Genomic DNA, 22092 nt, shown 5'->3' with positions numbered 1-22092 from the left:
AAGGTGCCAAAGCGGATGCCCAATCATTGGGGGATGTGAAGATATCGCATGCGCGAATAATGCAAAGGTGCCGACGGCGATGCCGAATCATTGGGGATGTGAAGACATCGCATGCGAATGACGGAAGGGTGCCAAAGGCGATGCGAATCATTGGGGATGTGAAGACATCGCGCGCCGAATGATGCAAATGTGCCAGCGGCGATGCCGAATCATTGGGGATGTGAAGACATCGCACGCCGAATGATGCAAAGTCTTGTGGCGGCGAATCATTGGAGGGATGTGAAGACATTGCATACCGAATGACGTAAGTGCCGAAGGTAGATGCGAATCATTAGGGGATGTAAAGATATCGCACGTCGAATGATGCAAAGTGCTGACGGCGGATGCGAATCATTGAAGGATGTGAAGTCATTGCACCGAATGATGCAAAGGGTACCGGCGGCAGATGCCGAATCATTGGGAATGCGAAGACATCGCACACGCCGAATGATTCAAAGGGTGCCGAAGGCAGATGCCGAATCATTGGGAGATGTGAAGACATCGCACGCGTCGAATGATGCAAAGGTGCCGAGGGTACTGAATGTAAGAGTGCTTTGAGGGGCACTTGTTGTAGGGTGCTGAGGGCAATCGAGAAGGAGAACGACATAGCATTTCGTGTCGCTTCCCACAACAGCGCCAATTTGTTGGAGGTAAAAACCAGACAGTAGTAATTAGACCAACTTAAAGATGAGGAGGAGGAGGATGAAGGTGAGGACCCTCGGTATGTGAGAGCATTCGGTAAGTACATAGGCATGCATACAGAAGACAAATGTACGTGGTTCACCCGAATAATGGGCTACGTCCATGGAGAAGTATGTTCTCATTATTATAAAGACTGTATACATTGCACATAGGGTTAGATCCAAGGAAAGGAGGAAGAATGCCGGAGGTTGAAGGCCGAAGACTGATGGCCGAAGGCTAAGGGCCGAAGGCATAGGGCCGAAGGCTGAAGATCTGGCTGAAGGCAAATGACCCATGGGCTTGTAAATGGGCTTAGGAGTAAGCCCATGAGGCCCTTATGAGCCATATGGTGCCCTAGTAGCCTGTCTAACTCTCTTCTTTCTTGAAGGCGATGAGTCTCCTTTTATAAGTGAGGGAGAGTCCCCTCTTTTTGTGTTTTGTCGATGTGGGACTCTCCTCCCTTTTGCTTGGATTGGCTTGGGAGTGCTTGGCTAGATATTGTATAAACACATATACTTAGGAAAAATAACAATCTCCGAAAATCCCATAAGACAAAGATAATAAATTCCAAAACAATAGCCCATCAATATGTATATATATATATACGAATTCCGAAAATCTCAAAGATATTGATAATCAAAACCCTAAACCCTAAACCCTATATATACAGTCTCCTTCTATTGAGGGATCCCTCAAATAATTTTATTTGAGGGCAACCCTTTAGGGTACCCTACAATTTTTTTTTTCCAGTGATTCAAACTATCTATTTTTTAGGTCTTCGTTCATAGATCATTCTTACAAAAAATTAGACAAATCGGAAACCGTTTCGACATCCAATTGTGTCCTACAAAATCAATGAACAAAGTGCTTCAAGAAAGTACTAAAATTTCAATAACTCAATTGAATGGTCAAATGATATCGGATTCAAGTGATTTTTTGTAGAGATGATCTTTGAATGAGTATCTACAAAATAGATGGTTTGGATTACTGAAATACAATCCGGAGTCGGCCCTACAAGGGGTGTCCCTCAAATAAGCTTGAGGGATCCCTCAATGGAAGCTCTCTGTATATATATGTATGTATAGTTAACAAGTATTAAAAAAAAAAAAAAAAGTCTCCATATAGTTACCAAGTACTAAAAGAAAAAATTAAGTCTTTATACCTAACATATTTGTATTTAACTTTCTCAAATTGAAACATTAGAACTTGTAAATTTGATTATATGAAGGTAAACTACATTTTTGTAGTATTTTCATGTAAGATTATCTGAAGGTCACAGTTTAAGTTTCATACCGGGCCCTTAAAATCTCAACGCTAAACCTAAAATCAAATTTACTAGATTAATGTTAAAAATTGACTTTTTTTAATACTCAAAATAAAGTCAATTAACTTTGATTTGTTCTATTAATTATGTTCACTGGTAAAAAAAAAATCCCTTGCGCGACGAAACACAAGAATTTGTCGCTCAAAGTCTTACGCGACCAAATTTTGCACGACCAAACACACATCGTCGCACAAAGTCACTTTGCGCGACAAACTTTTGCGCAACGACACACATCGTCGCTCAAAGGGACTTTGCATGACGAAACACTAGATTCGTTGCACAAAGTCTTGCGCAACGAAGTGTGTTTCAATGCGCAAAGTCTTTACAAAAATAAATAAAATAAAATAATTATTTGTAAAATCTTTGCATGACTTTGCGCGACGAAACACTAGATTCGTTGCACAAAGTCTTGCACGACGAAGTGTGTTTCGTTGCGCAAAGTCTTTATAAAAATAAATTAAAGAAAAAATTATTTTTTAAAATCTTTGCATGACTTTCCGCTATGACACACTAAACTTTGTTGCATGAAGTCTTGTGTGACGAAGTGCATTTTGTCGCGCAAAGTCTTTACAAAAATAAATAAAATTGAAAATTTTATTTTTTAAAATCTTTGCATGACTTTGCGCTACGAAACACTAAACTTTGTTGCACAAAGTCTGTGTTTAGTCGAGCAAAGTCTTTACAAAAATAAATAAAATAAAAAATTTATTTTTTAAAATCTTTTGTATGACGTAATCCAAATATTTCGTTGCCTAAACCAATTTATTTTTGTTTTTTATTTTGTATGCATAACACTTAAGAAATTAAACGGTATATACATTTATTAAATAGCTTTAAATTTATTATTTTAGTTCGGATAAGATTTTTGTTAATATATTATTGTAGTTCGGATTGGGTTTTTGTTAGAAAATATATATTTTAAATTGACGATCGAATTAGTTCATTGTATTCATATAGGGTCAAGGAGTGTAGCTGTAAAAAAATCATCAAAATCGGAGTGTAAATAACCGTTAAATTGTGATTTTTCGTTTATAACCGTCAAAACGTTTTGTCCCATTACTTAATCTCTAAATGTTTATTTTTTCTGATTTTTGGCGTATATGATCTTGAAGTATAAAAAAACAAGTTTGACGGTTGGATCGTTGAAACTAGTTTCTTAGAATGCGTATGCTATTAAAACAATATCTTCACTAATAATTAAGAGTTTATTTATACCTTCGCTAAATATAACATAAGATTTTGTGGTATCCACTAGTGTAAATATTTTAAATTGAAGATCAAATTCAGTCATTGTATTCATATAGGCTCAAGGAGTGTAGCTATAAAAAATCATCAAAATCGGAGTTGAAATAACCGTTAAATCGTGATTTTTCGTATAAAACCGTCGAAACATTTTGTCCAATTACTTGATCTCTGAATGTTTATTTTTTCCGATTTTTGGCGTATATGATCTTGAAGTATAAACAAACAAACTTGGTTGGATCGTTGAAACTAGTTTCTTAGAATGCGTATGCCATCAAAACAATATCTTCACCAACAATTAAGAGTTTACTTATACTTTCGTTAAATATAACATTAGATTTTGTGGTATCCACTAGTGTAAATATTTTAAATTGAAGATCAAATTCAGTCATTGTATTCATATGGGGTCAAAGAGTGTAGCTGTAAAAAAATCATCAAAATCGGAGTTAAAATAGCTGTTAAATCATGATTTTTCATTTTTAACCTTCGAAACGTTTTGTCCCATTACTTGATATGTGAATGTTTATTTTTTCTGATTTTTGGCGTATATGATCTCGGAGTATAAACAAACAAGTTTGACGGTTGGATCGTTGAAACTAATTTTGTAGAATGTGTATGCCATCAAAACAATATATTGAATAACAATATAATATTATTTTAAGACTTTGCATGACTAGCAGTTCGTCGTGCAAAACTCTAAAACTTTGAGCGACCAAGTTAATATTTCGTCGCACAAAACTTTAAAATTTGGGCGGGCACAAAAAATGGGACGTGGGATATTTTTAATATTTTTTTTTAAGACTTTGCGCGACCGATATAATATGTCGTCGCACAAAACTTTACGCGACCAACAGTTTGTCGCACAAAACTTTGCGCGACCAACGTTCGTCGCACAAAACGCTGAAATTGTGAACGACCAAGTTAATATTTCGTCGCGCAAAACTCTAAAATTTTGGTTGGTTACCAAAAAAGGGACGTGGGAATTTTTTGGTCACGCAATACTTTGATCGACCAACAACTCGTCGCGGAAAACTTTAAAAATTCGAGGGGGCACGAAAAATGGGACGTGGGAATTTTTTTAAATTTTTTTAAAGACTTTGCACGACCAATATAATATTTCGTCACGCAAAGTGATACGGTTTTTAAAACCAAAATAACTCCTCCACCATTTCTCAATGTCTTTCTCTACTTACCTCTCCTCTCTCTTTGCCTCTCTCTCCCCAAATCACACCCTTTCTCTCACACTCACTCCTCTCACTTAATCTCTCACCTCTCTCTTCACTATCTCTCACTCTCACTCACTCTCTCATCTCTCTTTTCACTATGTCTCACTCTCACTCACTCTCTCATCTCTCTCTCTCTCACACTATCTTCTCTAATTCTCTCATTCTCACTGTAACAACCCGGTCTTTAATTAATTTTTAATTATTAAATTATTAGGGAAAAGTTGACTTTTTGACTTGGAATGAATTTGGGAATTTCAGTTGTACCATTGAGTAGAGCACATCAAGATGAGTCTGTAAACACGTAGTGAGCTCAAATCCGAGTTGTAACGAGAGAGATACGATTAAAATACGTTGAGGGGCAAATTGGTAAATTGTCATGTCAGATTTTGAAATCTCTCTCTTTGGTGCGACAGAACCGCCCCTCCCGCATATTTTTCAGTTCCGCGGCCACGATTGTACGAGGTCGAACAAACAAACGGCCACCACTTCTTCTTCCCATCCCGACCAATCTAAGCCACTAGAACCACGGTCTTGGCGAAAATTGAAGGAATTCGGGCTGTTTTGGACGATTTTGACAAATTTTTCGAAACTCGTTCGGGTGTTTCAGTGTTTGATTTCTCATCCTCTCGAGGTGCTCTAGCTACTGGTTGTGTTGGATAGGTGAAATTTCTGAGTTTTGGAGGGTAAGTAAGCGATTGAATATCTGCTGGTTTTTGGCCTCCGATTCCGGAAACTTCCGGCCAATTTTTGGGGTAGGTCCAAGAACTAAAGTTGTTCCAAATAGGGTGTTTTCCCTAGGGTAGGAAGCTGGGTTTCTAGTTTTGAAGATTTCCGGTTGCTGGAATTTGATCAAGCCACCCACGCACTGCCGACGCATGTGGCGGCGCGTGGGCAGCATAGTGAAGTCACTCTTAGAACCTAAAATGATCTCTTGGTCCTCACGAGCGCATAGGAATTCGCGGATATTAATTCGGACGACGTTTGAACCTTGAACGGAACTCGCATATTGTGCGATTTCTAGGTTCAATACGTTTGAACCGTTGGATTGTAGTCAATTTTACATGTGTTGATCTAGACAGTTCCAGGATCGTGTAGGATTCGACGGATCATGAATCAGAGTCCCGGATGCTTCGAAAATGCCAACCCTAGAGTTAGGTTTACCAGAACTATTACCAAACTCTCGAGACATGTGTCATAGGTGTATTGGAACCTCCAGGATCTTCCGGATTGGAATTTCAAGGTCGTGGATCCCACGTGGGCCCGATTAACCCAAAGTGGAAAGTTTGCCCATTAGGTTGACCGAGAGTTTTCCGAGGTGGTTTATTCGTCGAGAAGTACTAGAACGACCTTTTACGTGAGGATTGACCGTTATGTTAGGTGTTTTGGTTATGTTTGGATTATGAGATTACGTTATAGTGTTTTATGTTAATTTTGGATATTATTTTGGTATTGGAAGGTTATGAAATATTGTAAGTTATTTATTTGTGGTGTTGATTATTATCGTTGTACCTGGCTGAGTATTATTGGATGATTTAATGTTCTTGAGTTGCTATGTAATCGAAATTACTTTTTAAGGATATTATATTGTGTTCAGATGTGAAGAGTATGAGTATTTAATTATTTGTTTATTTATCACCTGCTTATATATTCATGTGGTTAATTGTGTTGTAAGATTGTAAATATAATATTGGAATGTTATGCTAATCAGAGATCGATATGGTTAACAAGCTAGCTACGTATTTGATACATATGTTCAGTGGTTGAAAAGGAAGAATTACAACTTTTGGTTTTTATCAGATTTTGGTATATATATATATATATATATTTTAAGTTTAGTTGAGAACCAATTTATTGAAAGTTTATATAAATGATGGGTTATGGTTTTCAAACCCACCACGAGGGTACCCCAGTTGCCCCACGAGTTTCGGGGACGCCTGAACCGTGTGGTACGAGGATTCCAGCTTGGTTGATCTAGTATCTCCGAGGCCTGTGAGGATTGCAGCTCATATTGGAGTGTTACCTCTGAGACCTGCGAGGAATGCGGCTCGGATTGAAGTGGTATCTCCGAGACCTGCGAGGAATGCAGCTCGGTTAACTTTATGTTTCCGAGACCTACGAGGATGGAATTGACGGACTAACATTAGAATTGACGGATTATTATTGGAATTGACAGATCAGAAATGGGGGTACGCCTAGGTGGAGAGAATTTAAGTACTCAGATGCTTTTAAACTAAATTGAGGATTTTATACAGTTATCATTATTTTCTTAAGCGTCACATTTGTTTTACAAGTAATAGATGGAATTATATATATCTATATGTTTATTTATGAACCTTATGCGAGTTCGATATAAGGGTTACTTGATATAAATGCTTTTATTTCTTCGTTTGATTATATATTGCCATGTGAGAAATGCTAGGAAGCTTGAAACAGAAAGTTGAGATGAAATTTGAGAACTAGAGTGGTTTTGCAATTAAAGAACTACGTGTGGCTTGATCCCTCAGTAAGGGTACATAGGCAGCCTATAATTACAAGGTGCAGCCATGAGTTAGAATGTTTGAGATTGCCAGTGTATTGTTGTTGTTTTGAAAGTTGAGATGAATTTTATTAGTAGATTGATTTATTTGATTTATTGCGACCTGAGACCAGAATATTATGATGCTTAATTTGTTTGTATATAATTGAATGCATCCTGAACGATTGAGTTATATAAATGTTTAATGACAGGTGGAAATTTTGGGAAATGAGTAAATTACAAGGGAAACTCTGCTGAATTTTTTTTTCAGCAGAAGATAATCTCACTTTGAAAGTGGATTTTTTGTTAGAAGGGCAGTTTGGTCTTTGTGCCCGGCATTAGCAAGATGTCGGACACTCACAGGGTTAGGCTCGGATTCCAAAATGGAATCTAGGTTGTGTCCTGTCACTCACTCACTCTCAATCTTGCCAAAAGGTATATTCTCTCCAAATTTTAAATTTTTTTCATTAATATGTGTTTTTTGAGTTAGTTTTGAGTTTGTGTGGGGTTTGGGTTTGACTATAGGGTGAGGATTGGAGTTTGGGTTGGATTTGGGGCATAACAATTTTAGGGGAGATTATGCCAATTTTTTGTTATTTGACCATATATATATATATATATATTTTTTTTTGGTAGGGAATTGTCGAGACTATGACAGCTAAAGTTGAGGATTAGGACCCTATCGAAACATATCATCCGCCACTACTTTATTATTCTACTTTGTTAATTTATTATTGTACTTTGTTAATTTATGTGTACATTTTGAATATTATATATATATATATTTATTTATTTATTTGATAATTTGATCACTATTTTTCATATGTAATTTTATTTTGAATATGTCAATTTAAATTAAAGTAATTAAAAATACATTATACAATTAAATTAAATTTAAAAAGTTAAAAATTTGAAAAAATTAATATAATAGAAATAATAAAATAAAAAGTCAAAAACCTTGCTCGGCAAAATATTTTGTCGCGCAACAATGCGGTTCGTCGCGCAAACTATTAAATTAGTTTATTTTAATTAAAAAATTTTAAAACAAAAAAAAAATTAAAAAACTTGAAATATTTCGTCGCTCAAAACTTTGTGCAACCAACAGTTCATCCCGCAAAACTCTAAAACTTTGCGCGACCAAGTTTATATTTTGTTGCGCAAACCTTTGAGCGACCAATAGTTTGTCGCGCAAACTATTAAATTAATTTATTTTAATTAAAAAATTTTAAAACAAAAAAATTTAAATATTTGAAATATTTTGTCGAGCAAATATTCGCGAGACGTTAGTGTTCGTCGCTCAAATTAGATTTGCGCGACCATACATTTCTTCGTGCAAAGTAACAATGTGCGACGAAGACTAGGTTTCGTCGCACAAACCCTTTCTTCACGAGTTTTGCGCGACGGACAATGTGCGACGAAATTTTGTTCGCACACGCTTTGCGCGACGAAATTATACTTTGCGCGCAAAATGTTTTTTGTAGTAGTGGTTGTGACTTTATTCATCATCGTTAATATATTTATCGTAATAAAAAATTTCATAAAATAATCTTCTATTTTCATAATTAAAAAAGTGACTTTTTTAATACTCAAAATAATGTGAATTTACCTAACAAAAATTGCGTCGTTCTGTGAGTAAAATACCCTATTCATTAAGTCAATATATATTCAATTAGCCAATAAATTGAATTTACTGGAATTTAACAATAACGATTCAACGAAATGGACTGCTTCAATATGAATCGTCTATTCATGAATAAAAGGATCAATTCATTGAACCCTTTACTCCACTACTACATTTTACGGTTTGAGCGATGAAAAGAGTTTCGTCGCGCAAACATACATTAAGTCGCACAAATGTCTGCGCAACACAAAATCCGTCGTGCAAAGAGCGTGAAGAAAGACTTTGTGTGACCAATATTTTGCATTCGTCACGCAAAACTGTGTGACGGTTTACCCTTCGTTGCACGAAAGGTTTAAGGACGCCAAAACTATTCGTCGCACAAACCTTTGCACAACGAACCAATGTTCGTCGCAGAAACATTGCGCGACAAATAATATTCGTCGCGCAATTCGTGCCGCAGATTTTGCGCCACGAAGAATTCTTCGTTGCGCAATATGTGTCCCTAATGTTTGCGCGACGAAGGAGTGGTTGTCGCGCAAATTTTGCGCCACGAAGGTCTTCGTCGCGCAAGAATAAATTATATATATATAATATTTTTATATGTTTTTTTATTTTGTAAATCTGACTTTGCGCGACGAGAAACATTTCCTCGCGCAAAATTAATATATATTATATTACGTTGTTTTTTTATTTTGTACAAAAATGAATTTGGTTTTTTTTTGGGTAATAAAATGAAATTGCAAAAAAAAAAAAGAATTGTAAAGAATACATCTATTATATAAAATAAAATAAATGTATATAATAAAAGAGAATTTTTTTAAAAATAATGATGAAAATAAAAAACTAATCAAATAATGTTCCAAAATCTACATTTTCGTCTGGCACATGCAGCTCGGAAGTCCGCAGGCAGGGCCGTGGTCTCTGGGATGCTCTGGGTGGACGAGCTCGGAAGTGCCGGGAAGGGCCGTGGTCCGCTAGAATCACCGACATCCGACTCGACTTGATCGCGTTGCTAGAAGGGCAGGTTCCCTCTGCGGGCATTCCCATCCTCGACAATATGTCCCCGGCCTCCTCCCGAGAGTCTGATCCAACGTCTCCGTCAGGATCTGAAACCCAGCATCCTATGGAGGATCCATAGACTCGATCTGAGTCTCAGGAGGAAGCTGGGAGGTGGACTCCTGAAGAACCAATTAGCTCCTCTCCACCATCGTCGTCTATTTAACATAACATAAAATATAAATTAAAACATTCATATAATAACGTTTAAACTTGAATGCATAACATAAGAATTAAAATTAAAAAATACTTACATGAAGGGACTCGGCTAACTCATTCCTAGGCCGAACATAAACATCACCAAAGACGTCGATCTCTGGGAATTTGGACCCCTCCTAAATTGAACAAGAGAACAAAAATATTAGTACGAAAAAAATAAATTAAGAATAATGACATATTAAAAATTAAAATACAATTATTTTATTATTACCTAGCGTTGTGCATCCATCCTATAGGAGAAGGGCCTGGAACCTGAATGGTGGAGAAGAGTCTTCTTCTTCCTATTGCCCTTATTGACTTTGGCTTTATTCTGTTATACAAAAAATAAACAGTATTAGTTGAAATTGAAATGAAATATAAAAAATTAAATAAACATTAATAAGAAGTATATAATAAATTTGAAATTCATATTACAAATTACCACAAAATCGGGCGCCTGAAAATGAGCGCAGAGCCACGCCTAACTATCCTCCCGCCCCTCAAGCTCCTTCGAGCAACCCTCCTAACGAGCGACTTCCTGATCCTCAAAAGCCTCAAAATAGTGGTGCAAGTCGCTCTTCCACTGCTTGTACCTCTCAAAGAAGAGTCTGTTGACGTACGCCAACGACTCGTCGTCGAGGTCCTCCACGATGTAGTTCGTCTGCAATAAATTCATTACATACATTAAGTAATACAAATATATAAAGTTTGAAAGAAAAAGAATTAAAAGGTAGGATACATACCGACAACTGGCTGTGAACCTCCGTCTTGATCTCGTCAGGCATGACCTTCCAAGACTTCCATTGCATCAGGCAATGGGTACGCACGATGTGACCAATGTCATGAGCCAAGGAGCTATGCAACTCTAGCGTCGGTGCAGCCCGATGTCACTCGTCGTATCCGATGTTGATACGACTGTTGGTCACCCGAGTGACCTTCACCGTCTTCAACTGCCGACACGGCCCGCGGCTATTCCTCTTGGCTGCAAAGAAATATGACATTAATAAATAACAAATTTAACTATAAAATACAAAAATAAAAACAAAAACAAAAACAAAAAAGAACTGGAGTTGTAGGAAATCTATACCTGGTGTGGGCCCGACACATCGATCGATGTCGTGTCGGTGGTCTTGGCGGGCCAATGACGCCGCTATGGCACTAACAGCTCGCCACGATGATGCCGATGAAGTAGGAGCCTAGGACCCGGGGACCAACGCCAATTGGTCCATCTGTGTTGGCGCATGGCACGATGCGTATGAGGTGGGGCTCGAACTTGGTGTAGTCGTCACTGACCTACGACTCCTAATCAGGTCTAACATCTGCACAATTTCATTAATACACATACAAATTCCAAAATTATACGAATATTTGTAATCACATATAATTTTATTCAGGTTCTTAACTAATTAATTAAAAGCATAGACCTAGGGTTTGCGAGTTCGGAGTATCCGAGACTCCGATCCAGGATCCGTCGAATCCTACACGATCCTAGAAATACAACGTACGAACATATCAAACCCAGAAATCGCACAATAGGCAAAATCCGCTCGGGACAACCAGGGCATTGCATTGTGGCTCAGTGCACCCCGGCTACAATATCCCACGCGCCACCACACGCGCCGGCAGCGTGTGGGTGTCCAAAGCGATAACAATTGTCAGAATTTTCTACAAATTAAGGTCCAAAGTTCCTACCCTAGGTTCAAAACATGAATTGGAGGCACTTTTGTTCTCAGACCTACCCCGAAAAACGGCCGGAAGTGGCTGGAATTTGAATTCAAAAACTGGCCGAAACCTAGGGTTTCAAATCCACTACCCTATTCAAAAAATTATGCAAATCCTACCAAACCATCAACTAAAGCATAAAAAATAGGCCAGAAACCATACCTCGGTTGTCGATTTGGCGGCGGAGGAGAGAGAACGAGGTGGCGAAGATTCGGTGAAAGAGCAATTTTCGGATAGAGGCTTGACGATGACGGGACCCTCTGGGGTGACGGCGGGAAGCCATGGGGTTGGAAGGCACTGGGCTGAGGTGACGGCGAGAGAGAGAGAGAGAGAGATTTGCATAAATTGAATCTGGCGAAGAAGGAGGCACTCGCATGGTTTCTGAAACTTTGTTCGCGTTTGTGCGATGAAGGGACAAACAGCGTCCCGCAAAATATTTTAAATGAATCTTGCGTGATGAAATTCAAAAATTTCCATCGCGCAATGATGTGATTTCGCCCAAAATTTGGGATTAAGGTTTATGGTCAGTGCGATTTATGATGTGATACCGCCCAAAATCTTGCGTGTAGATAAAAAAACCGTTGCGCAAGGGTCTCTACAATCACTTTGCTTGACGCAAATACACATCATTCGTCGCGCAATGTTCGGAGTCAGAAACTTGGGATTAGGGTTTAGGGTTTGTGCGGTTTTACGACGCGCAAACTTGTGATTTGCCAAAAATTTCGACCAAGTGTTGAAGGGGGAAAATGAAAGGTCTGGATGAGATTGCACGACTTGTCGAAGTGAGAGGAGATAGACAAAGCAATAAAGTCAAACACCCACAACTTGTGTCTTTGAATGCCAACGGACCTGGAATAGCTCCTAAAACTTTGGGAATGTGATGAAATTGAAACGAAATTGATCTGGATATGTAATCATAAAAATCCGAATTTTAGTGACGAAAAATCAAATGAACACCGCCGAGAAAACCTCTTTGGTGACGAAAAATCCGATGAACACCGTCGCTAAAACATCTTTGGTGACAAAAAAGCTTCAAATTCTGGGCAAAACATCATATGCTTTTTTTTGTGTGTTTTAGGTCTTTTTTTGAGCTTCAAATCGTCCTAAAACATAATGTAGGCCATCGAAGACCCCCAAACCTGGTCCAAATCATCAGAATAACCATTCTAAACATGTTGAAATTAGTCCGAAATTCTAGTTTTGACCAAAATAAGAACATAAAAGCTATTTTTCTATTTTCTGGCATCTGACTTCAACCAATGAACAAAAACATTTCTGTAACACATCTAAAACGTGTTGCAAACATCCTAGGTCCAGAAAAATGCGCAAAATTTTCTTTGGAACACAAAATCTTTTGTTTAATGATTTAAAACTTAACAAAAACATAAACATGAAAATGGTATGAGAAATCACACATAAACTAAAAACAAAAGCGAAAATAAAAGTTAAGAATGCTTGGGTTGCCTCCTAAGAAGCACAGCATTTAAAGTCTTGAGCTAGACTAAGCAAAGGCATAGGTGATTAAATGATAGGATCTTGCAAATTGATGGCATCCTTGGCGAGATCATATGGAGCTTCAAGGTAAGGCTTCAAGCGATGCCCATTCACTTTGAAAGTATTTCCACTTTGAATATTCTGAATTTCTACAGCTCCATGTGGAAAAACTTGGACCACAAGACAAGGACCATACCAACGAGACTTAAGCTTCCCAAGGAATAGTTTTAGCTTGGAATTGAATAACAAAACCTTCTGACCTGGATGGAATTCCTTTCTAAGAATTGTACTGTCATGAAACCTCTTAGTCTTTTCTTTATAAATCTTAGCATTCTCATAAGCCTCATTCCTCAATTCATCAAGTTCATTCAATTGGAACTTTCCCTTTTCTCCAACAACTTGATAATCAAAATTCAACTGCTAAATGGCCCAATATGCTTTGTGTTCAAGCTCCACGGGCAGATGGCATGCTTTTCCATAAACTAACCGAAAAGGGGACATGCCAATTGAATCTTGAAGGCTATTCTATATGCCCATAATACATCACTAAGCTTCACACTCCAGTCTTTTCTCAAAGAACTAACTGTTTTCTCCAAAATCTATTTGAGCTCTCTATTTGAAATTTCAACTTGGCCAGATATTTGAGGATGATAGGCTGTTGCAACTCTGTGAGTGATGTTATATTTTGCAAGCATAGTAGCAAAGGCACGGTTGATAAAATGAGTGCCCTCATCACTGATTATAGCTCTAGAAACCCGCGTGACCAAGAAAACTTATGATGTCCTTCACTGAAGTTGGCAGTGGAAGCTTTGCAATCAAATCTATCTTGGCTTTATCAACTTCGATACCTTTACTTGAAATCAAATGACCAAGTACAATTCCATGCTTCACCATAAAGTGGCATTTTTCCCACTTTAGAATTAAATTGGTCTCTTTGCATCTTTCCAAAACTAAACTGAGATGTTCCAAACATTGATCAAATGAATTACCAAACACTGAGAAGTCGTCCATGAACACCTCAATAATCCTTTCCACCATATATGAGAAGATGCACATCCTGCATTTTTGGAATGTAGCTGGTGCATTGCACAATCCAAAGGGCATGTGCCTATAGGTAAAAGTGCCAAAAGGACATGTAAATGTGGTCTTTTCTTAATCCTCTGGAGAAATGGGAATCTGATTACAGCCCGAGTAACCATCAAGGAAGCAGTAGTGAGAATGGCCGGCTAATCTTTCAAGCTTTTGATCCATAAATGGAAGGGGAAAATGATCTTTCCTTGTTACATCATTCTAAACTACAGTAATTCCAGACTTTTTTGGCACCAATTATGTAGGACTCACCCATTCACTGTCTGAAATTGGTTGCTCAATGGAAGGTGGGGTAGGCGGCTTGGCTGGACCTAGAGCTTCAAAGGGATGGCGCCTAATTGGATACTGAATTGGAGCTTTATCAAGTGTGGCAATGAGCTCCAACATGTCACCTTCCCCTTCCAAGCACTCTTTTGGACTAGTGAGGCAAGCTTGAACAATATTTGAAGTTGAATTTCTCAAGAATGCAGATTTCACTACCTCATCAATGACCTCAATGCGAAAACACTCCTCTTTGTTGTGTGGTTTCTTGGAAACATCAAACAATTTAAAAACCACTAATTCATCCATAATGCGTAAGGTGAGGGTGCCTTCTTCAACGTCAATTAAGGTTCGAGCAGTGGCCATGAAAGGTCCCCCAAATATCAAAGGTATATCCTTGTCTTCTTCCATGTCCAAGACTACAAAGTCCACTGGTAGCTAGAACCGGTCCACTTTGATGATGACATCCTCCAACACTCCAAGTGGGTAAGTGACTGACCTATCTGCAAGCTACAATGTCATAGAAGTTGGCTTGAGTTCTCCTTTTCCTAGTTTCTAAAAAATAGAGAAAAGCATCAAATTAATGTTAGCTCCTAAATCAATTAAAACTTTTTCAAAATGAGAATTTCCAATTGTGTAAGAAATTGTAAAACTCCTTGGATCTGGCTTTTTAGGTGGTAGTTTCTTGAGGGGCACAACACTACATTGCTCTGTAAGTATGACCTTCTCATGCTCTATTAACTTCTTCTTGTTGCTACACAAATCCTTCAACAGTTTGGCATATGATGGTATGGATTTGATTGAATCAAGTAGTGGCAGGTTAATTTGCACTTTAGTAAGTGTCTTCTTGAAATCTAGCATTTGTTGGTCCTTGATAGCACGTTGACTTCTTTGAGGAAAAGGCAATGCCGGAGTGTATGGTGGCTTGTCAGAGCACTACTACAAAAAAGGAAAAACACGACGGGAATTCACCGTCGTGTATTCAGTTTTCAAATGGTCGTGGAATCCACCGACATCTTTTCCATAACAAAATCACGACGGTAAATACCCGTCGTTGTTAAAACAAAAAACGTCATCAACAAATAAAAACCGACGTCTTTGTACTGCAAAAAGACATAAAAGAACAATCGAGGATGAGAATAGACGACCATATTAACAGAACATGGCCGCAAGATACACATACAACGACGAGAACTAAAACTCAACGCCGTTAAATAAACCTTTAACGACAAATAAAAATATGACGTCTTTAAATACATAATAGATGACGTTATTGACACCTACTACGTCACTACATTTCCAACAACCGTCGTAAAATAAATTTTCCACTTCGATTTTTCTATGAATGATGACGTGGAAATAGATGTTAGGGTCATTACTTACGAAGCATGTATGTACAGAGACGACGTTGAAATACATAAACAACGTCGGTTCCAAATAAATGAGAGCCGTATTACAGAATATATACGTCATATTTTAAAATATAATCGTTGTGTAATGACTCTGAAATGGCATCGTTTCTCATTCCACCGCCATGTAAAATAATTTTAACGACACGATTTGAAAATAAACGACGTGGAAAAAATGTTGGGGGTCATTAATTACAACACATTAATTTATAAAGACGACGTTGTCGTCTATATACAATGTCGTTACCATGAAAAAGACCGCCGTGTTTCATAATTTATACGTCATCATTAACGTTGTTTATCCGAAATTCGTTAGACGACGTTGTTTATCCGAAATTCGCCGTTTAAAGCAATTTTAACGACATTATCATAAGAAAAGAGACGTGGATACATCAATATAACATTGTTTTTTTTAAAGGAACGACGTCCAAATATATCTTAACGTCGACAAATTTACCAATGGACTTCAAATACCGTCGTGAATTCATCCTTTTCCACTTCATTTATGAAAGAACATGTGACGTGGTAAATTTATGACGACGTCGTCTTTTGTAACATTCAGGTTAGATATCTCGTCTTTTAGATGTCGATATTATGGGATTGGAGTCGTGTTATTTTGAATTACATGGCAGTTCTTTATGCTTCTCCGACGTGTTATCCTGAATAACTGCTTCACAATAGCATCGTGGTTCTTCATTGTTACGTTGCTTTAAGACGTCGGTAAATATATTGCGATCGTTGAATGCTCCGAAACGTCGTTTTTTATTAGAACAAACGTTGTTTTTCACATTTTTATCAAGACCGTCGTGTTTGTAATCTGGAACCAGTAATTTTTGTACTGATTGTTTTGTGGCCAAAACCTGTATAATGAAAGTGAAGAAATCACATTACAATATATTACAAAATTAATGTCATACACTACCAATTACATAAAGCATCATTCAATCCATATATCTTCACACCCATCTTGAATATTTTGACTCCCTAACTCACTCACCACTTCATCAAATGTGTCAACATTTGGCATCCCTCTAGTAAATGGCTCACACTCAATTCTCACATCACCTAAGACATCATCACCAATAACATCATTATATTCTCTATTAGGCATTGATAACACTATACTGACCAACCACGATGTATCGGGTCGTCAACAAAAAATACTTGTTTGACTTGAGAAGCCAAAACAAATTGGTCATTCCTATGTCCAATTTTACTCAAATCTACAAGGGTAAATCCAAGTTCGTCCACTACAAGACCAGAAGTACTATCTATCCAATCACACCTAAAGACTGGGATTGTAAACTTTTGGTAGTCAATGTCCAAAATTTCTTGAATGACACCATAGAAACCCATATTTGAGAGAATTGGGTTTTTATCCTTGGCACTAGCAACTTGCATGGTATGTGCAAGTAAATAAACTCCACTATTTTGATTTGTCCACACATCATCTTGTGCCTTGATGTTGAATTTAATACCTTTAATAAGATAGCTCCTATATAATGGCACTGCCATGTTTGGACCAGCTGTTAGCCACCTTAAATTTTCTGATACGTCATGATTGTCTTCCTCATTAAGTTCACTTTGAACCTACAAATTAATCATAACTTAATTCAATCTAACATAGAAAGAAGAAAATTAAAAGTCCAATATGTTATTCAATAACATATACCTTGAAGCGTAGCCATTGAATGAAAGTGCTATTGTGCTTATCCTGCAGCCACTTTGTTCTCTTTCTAAATTTTGGATAAGCGGTCTTGATGTGGATCATATGTTGCCTACATGACACAAAAAATTCAAGCATTACGGTCCCAAACATATAAGATAAACATAAGAAATAATTTTAAATGGAAACTTAAAGAATAAAACTCATACGTACTCGATATAAGGTAGGACTTCCGCCGTATTCTCCAAGACATATAGATGTGTTTGGTTCAACAGGTCCCAATCAACTACGCTCACTGTGCAACCTGATAATGGCTTTGAAACTCCCATCTTTTGTCTTGAAGGCACTCCAACTGTACTAACATCAGATAAATGCCCGGTACAAAACTCTACACCTTCTTCAGCTATATACCGCTCAGCAATGCAACCTTCGGGACGAGTACGATTCTGAACATACCCCTTTAGCACTTTCATATATCTTTTAAACGGATACATCCATCTAAAATATACTGGCCGACATAGACAAACTTCTCTAACAAGATGTACTACTAGATGAACCATGATATCAAAGAATGAAGGGGGAAAGTACTTCTCAAGCAAACACAAAGTAAATACTACATCTTCTTCCAACTTATCTAGCTTGGAAACATCAACAGTCTTTGCACATATAGCATTGAAGAAAAAGCACAAACGAGTTATTGTATACCTTGCAGGCTTATCCAAAACAGAACGAATTGTCACAGGGAGTAATTGTTGCGTTAAGGTATGACAATCATGTGATTTAAGGCTAAGAAGTCTTGAATCTTGTAAAGATACAAGATTTTTTATATTTGAAGAATAACCTTCAGGGACCTTCATACCATAGAAAGAATTGCAAACCTCTCTCTTCTCTGCTCTTGACAAATTCCAAGGCTCGGGAGGCAAACGAGTACGTCTTTCTCCATACTCGGGTTGCAAATCAGTTTTGACCCCCATGTTCAATAAATCTAATCGAGCAGCAATCCCATCTTTATTTTTTCCAAGGATCTCCAGGAATGTACCAATGATACTATCGCAAACATTCTTCTCAATGTGCATAACATCTAGGACATGCCTCACAAGAAGGTATTTCCAATACTCGAGATCAAAGAATATTGATTTCTTCTTCCAACAAACTCTGTCACCATCTTCAACCATATGCAGCACTTCTTCTATGGTTAATGACTCGGGAGGCGTGCTATATTCAGGTTTCCCATTAAAAGCTGCACGTTGCCTCTTATATGGATGATTGATTGGTAACCATTTTCTATGCCCAATGTAACAAATTTTGTGGCCATTTTTCAACCTGTGACTAGGTATATCATTGCCGTATATTGGACAAGCTTTATATCCTTTAACAACACAACCAGATAAGTTTTCATATGCGGGGAAATCATTAATTGTTCACATTAATGCAGCTCTGAGTGTAAAGTATTCTCCATTATGTGCATCATACACTCTTCCAATCCCATCCCACAAAGATTTTAAATCATCAATCAAAGGCTCCAAGTAGACGTCTATATCATTTCCGGGCTGTTTAGGATCGGAAATCAATAAGGTCAATATCATGAACTTTCGTTTCATGCACATCCATGGAGGGAGATTATATGTAACTAAGATAACTAGCCAGCAACTATATCTGCTACTTAGAGAACTGTGGGGATTGAATCCATCAGATGAAAGAGCCAATCTCAAGTTTCTCGGCTCAATACCAAACTCGGGCCATTTATCATCAAAAAGTTTCCAAGACGAGGAATCCACCGGATGAGACATTTGACCGTCAATTGATTTTCTAGCAACATGCCAAGTCAAACTCTTAGCTGTCTCATGTGATCGAAACATCCTTTTAAACCTTGGAATTGGAGGAAAATACCACACCACCTTCGCTGGCACACCCTCTTTCAAGATTGAATCTTTGCCTTCATTCCACCTTGAGATGCCACAAGTAGGACAATTAGTTGAATCCTCATACTCATTCCTATACAAGATGCAATCATTGGGGCATGCGTGCATTTTCTCATAACTCAGCCCCAATGCACACAAAATCTTTTTTGCCTCATACATAGAGGCCGGTACTGTATTTCCTTCTAGAAGCAAATCGCCTTGAAGTATCAATAATTCTATAAAACAGACATCACTCATCCCATGTTTTGCCTTCAAATTATACAACTTCACGAATGCCGATAACTTCGTGTACTTTCTACAACCAGGGTACAATGGTTGATCTCCATCCCCAATCTCATTGGCAAACTCATAAGGATCAGATCCAAAATCACCAAAATCATTATCATCCATCTCTATTTCTTCGGACACAAAACTGTATCTACTATGGTCATCATCTTCTTCAACATTTCTACTAGCATTAGTAGTTGCTTCCCAAGGTTCTTCGTGAAATTTCCAATTCTTATAGCTTTGGTCAACTCCATTAAAGTATAAGTGATCCCTTATAATTCCAACCCCAAACAATTTCAAATTAACACATTTAACACATGGACAACGGATATGTGTTGTAGTTAGAAGATTTTCTACAGAAAAGTTAAAAAACGCTTCCATCCCTAACTCATATGCCTTCGATCTTCTATCCGAGTGCATCCATGACTTATCCATCTCTGACACTATACCCTATTATATATAATAAGTGAAAAGACAAGCAATGACCATCACTATAGCAGATTATATAAAGTTCTAATAGCAAGTAATATACAACACAGACGACGATTTTTAAACAAAAACAGACGTATTTGACATATATAGACGACGGATTTTCAACAAACGTCGTCTAATTATAACCACGATGGTAGTTAAAGAACACCGTAGTGTATAAGTAATACAAACGACGGTTTATAAAAAAACCATCGTCGTATACCTAAAAACGCGTCGATATCCCAGTTTATTTTCAAGATCCCAAAACCCTATTAAGAACACAACATATACATGAAACCAAGCATGAAACCAAGCATGAAAACAATAAATTCATTCCCAATTCAACATAACAGAGAGTGATTAAAAGATCCGACAAAATTAAATCAATTCTCTATTCAACATAACATAGAGTGATCAAGAAAACATTAAACAGAAAATCCATGAACCCATACCTCCAACAACATTATTAACAGATCACAAAACATATATCTAAAACCCTTTAGCAAAACAACCTAAATATCATTCAATGAATTTATAAAGGGAAGAGAGGATTTGTACTTACAGGTTGGCAGAGCTCACAGATTATGGCCTACTTGGATTCGACAGAGCCTGGAGGGCCCAACTTTGAATTAGAGATGAAGTGAGAGAGTGAAATGTTATGTTGCGCGAAATCTGAAAATTTTAGGGTTCAGGGTTATGTTGCGCCAAATTTGAAAATTTTAGGTTGCGCGAATATTTTTAGAAAGAGCACTCTTTAAAACATCGACGGAAAAAACAACCGTCGTTAAAAGTTCAGTTTAAACATGACGCTTATTACATTAAAGACGTCGCGGTAAAACTATGTACGACGCAAAATCAAACAGAAGTCATCAAAACTAAGAAAAACCATGGCAAAAGTTCTACCAAAACCGACGTAAATATAGTATTCCACGACTCAAACACTGAACATAACGCCATTTATTTTGAAGAAACCACGTTGTCTATTGAACCAATAGGAGTTGACGTTTCATTTTTTGGATTTATTTTAAATTTATTTTGAATATTTTGAATTAAAAATAATAAAATATTCTTATATCAACAACAAACCACGTCGGGGTTAATAAATTAACGACGTTGTAAATTATAATAAATGACTCACTTGTAAAAAGGACGTCGTTTAAAAGAGAAACCATGGCGGATGTTTCACCATCCGACATAAACTCTATATTCAACGACTCAATCACCGTCGTTAAAAGTAATACCCTAAACCCTAAACCCTAAATTATATATTTTTAAAAAATAATTTTATAAATTTTTTTAAGGTTTTACAGCCTAATATATAACAAACATAAACCCTAAGCCCCAAAAATTATACTTTAACCCTAAACCCTAATAAATAACAACCCTAAACCCCAAACCCTAAACCCTAAACCATCAAACTATAAGTGATGTTATGACTCATCAAAACAATTTTATTTTGGGTGGTCGTTTTAAACTTTTATTACTCAAACTGCATTTTTTTGAGGTTTAGGGGGAAGAAAATATATCAATGACTTCATAGGAGTTGATGTTGCATTTTTTGGATTTATTTTAAATTTATTTTGAATATTTTGAATTAAAAATAATAAAATATTCTTATATCAATAACAAACCACGTCGGGGTTAATTAATTAACGACGTTGTAAATAATAATAAACGACTCACTTGTAAAAATGACGTCGTTTAAAAGAGAAACCATGGCGGATGTTTCACCATCCGACGTAAACTCAATATTCCATGACTCAATCACCGTCGTTAAAAAGTAATAACCTAAACCCTAAACTCTAAATTATGTATTTTTAAAATATAATTTTATAAAATTGTTTATGGTTTTACAGCCTAATATATAACAAACATAAACCGTAAACCCC

At 37.1% G+C, this 22092-nt stretch overlaps 3 pseudogenes; all 3 read right to left on the bottom strand.

The window, feature by feature from the left end:
- Positions 1-9628: 9628 nt before the first annotated feature.
- On the bottom strand, positions 9629-10817 carry LOC148916818 (uncharacterized; annotated as a pseudogene).
- A 2328-nt stretch (positions 10818-13145) lies between these two features.
- Positions 13146-14879, bottom strand: LOC148916817 (uncharacterized; annotated as a pseudogene).
- A 99-nt stretch (positions 14880-14978) lies between these two features.
- LOC148916816 (uncharacterized) lies at positions 14979-20167 on the bottom strand (annotated as a pseudogene).
- Between the last annotated feature and the right edge of the window lie 1925 nt (positions 20168-22092).

Source organism: Prunus mume, linkage group LG5, assembly GCF_029339155.1.
Source record: "Prunus mume cultivar Tortuosa linkage group LG5, ASM2933915v1, whole genome shotgun sequence".
Taxonomy (NCBI): domain Eukaryota; kingdom Viridiplantae; phylum Streptophyta; class Magnoliopsida; order Rosales; family Rosaceae; genus Prunus; species Prunus mume.
Note: the sequence above shows the minus strand (reverse complement) of the source record. Positions and strands in the feature narration are given on the sequence as shown.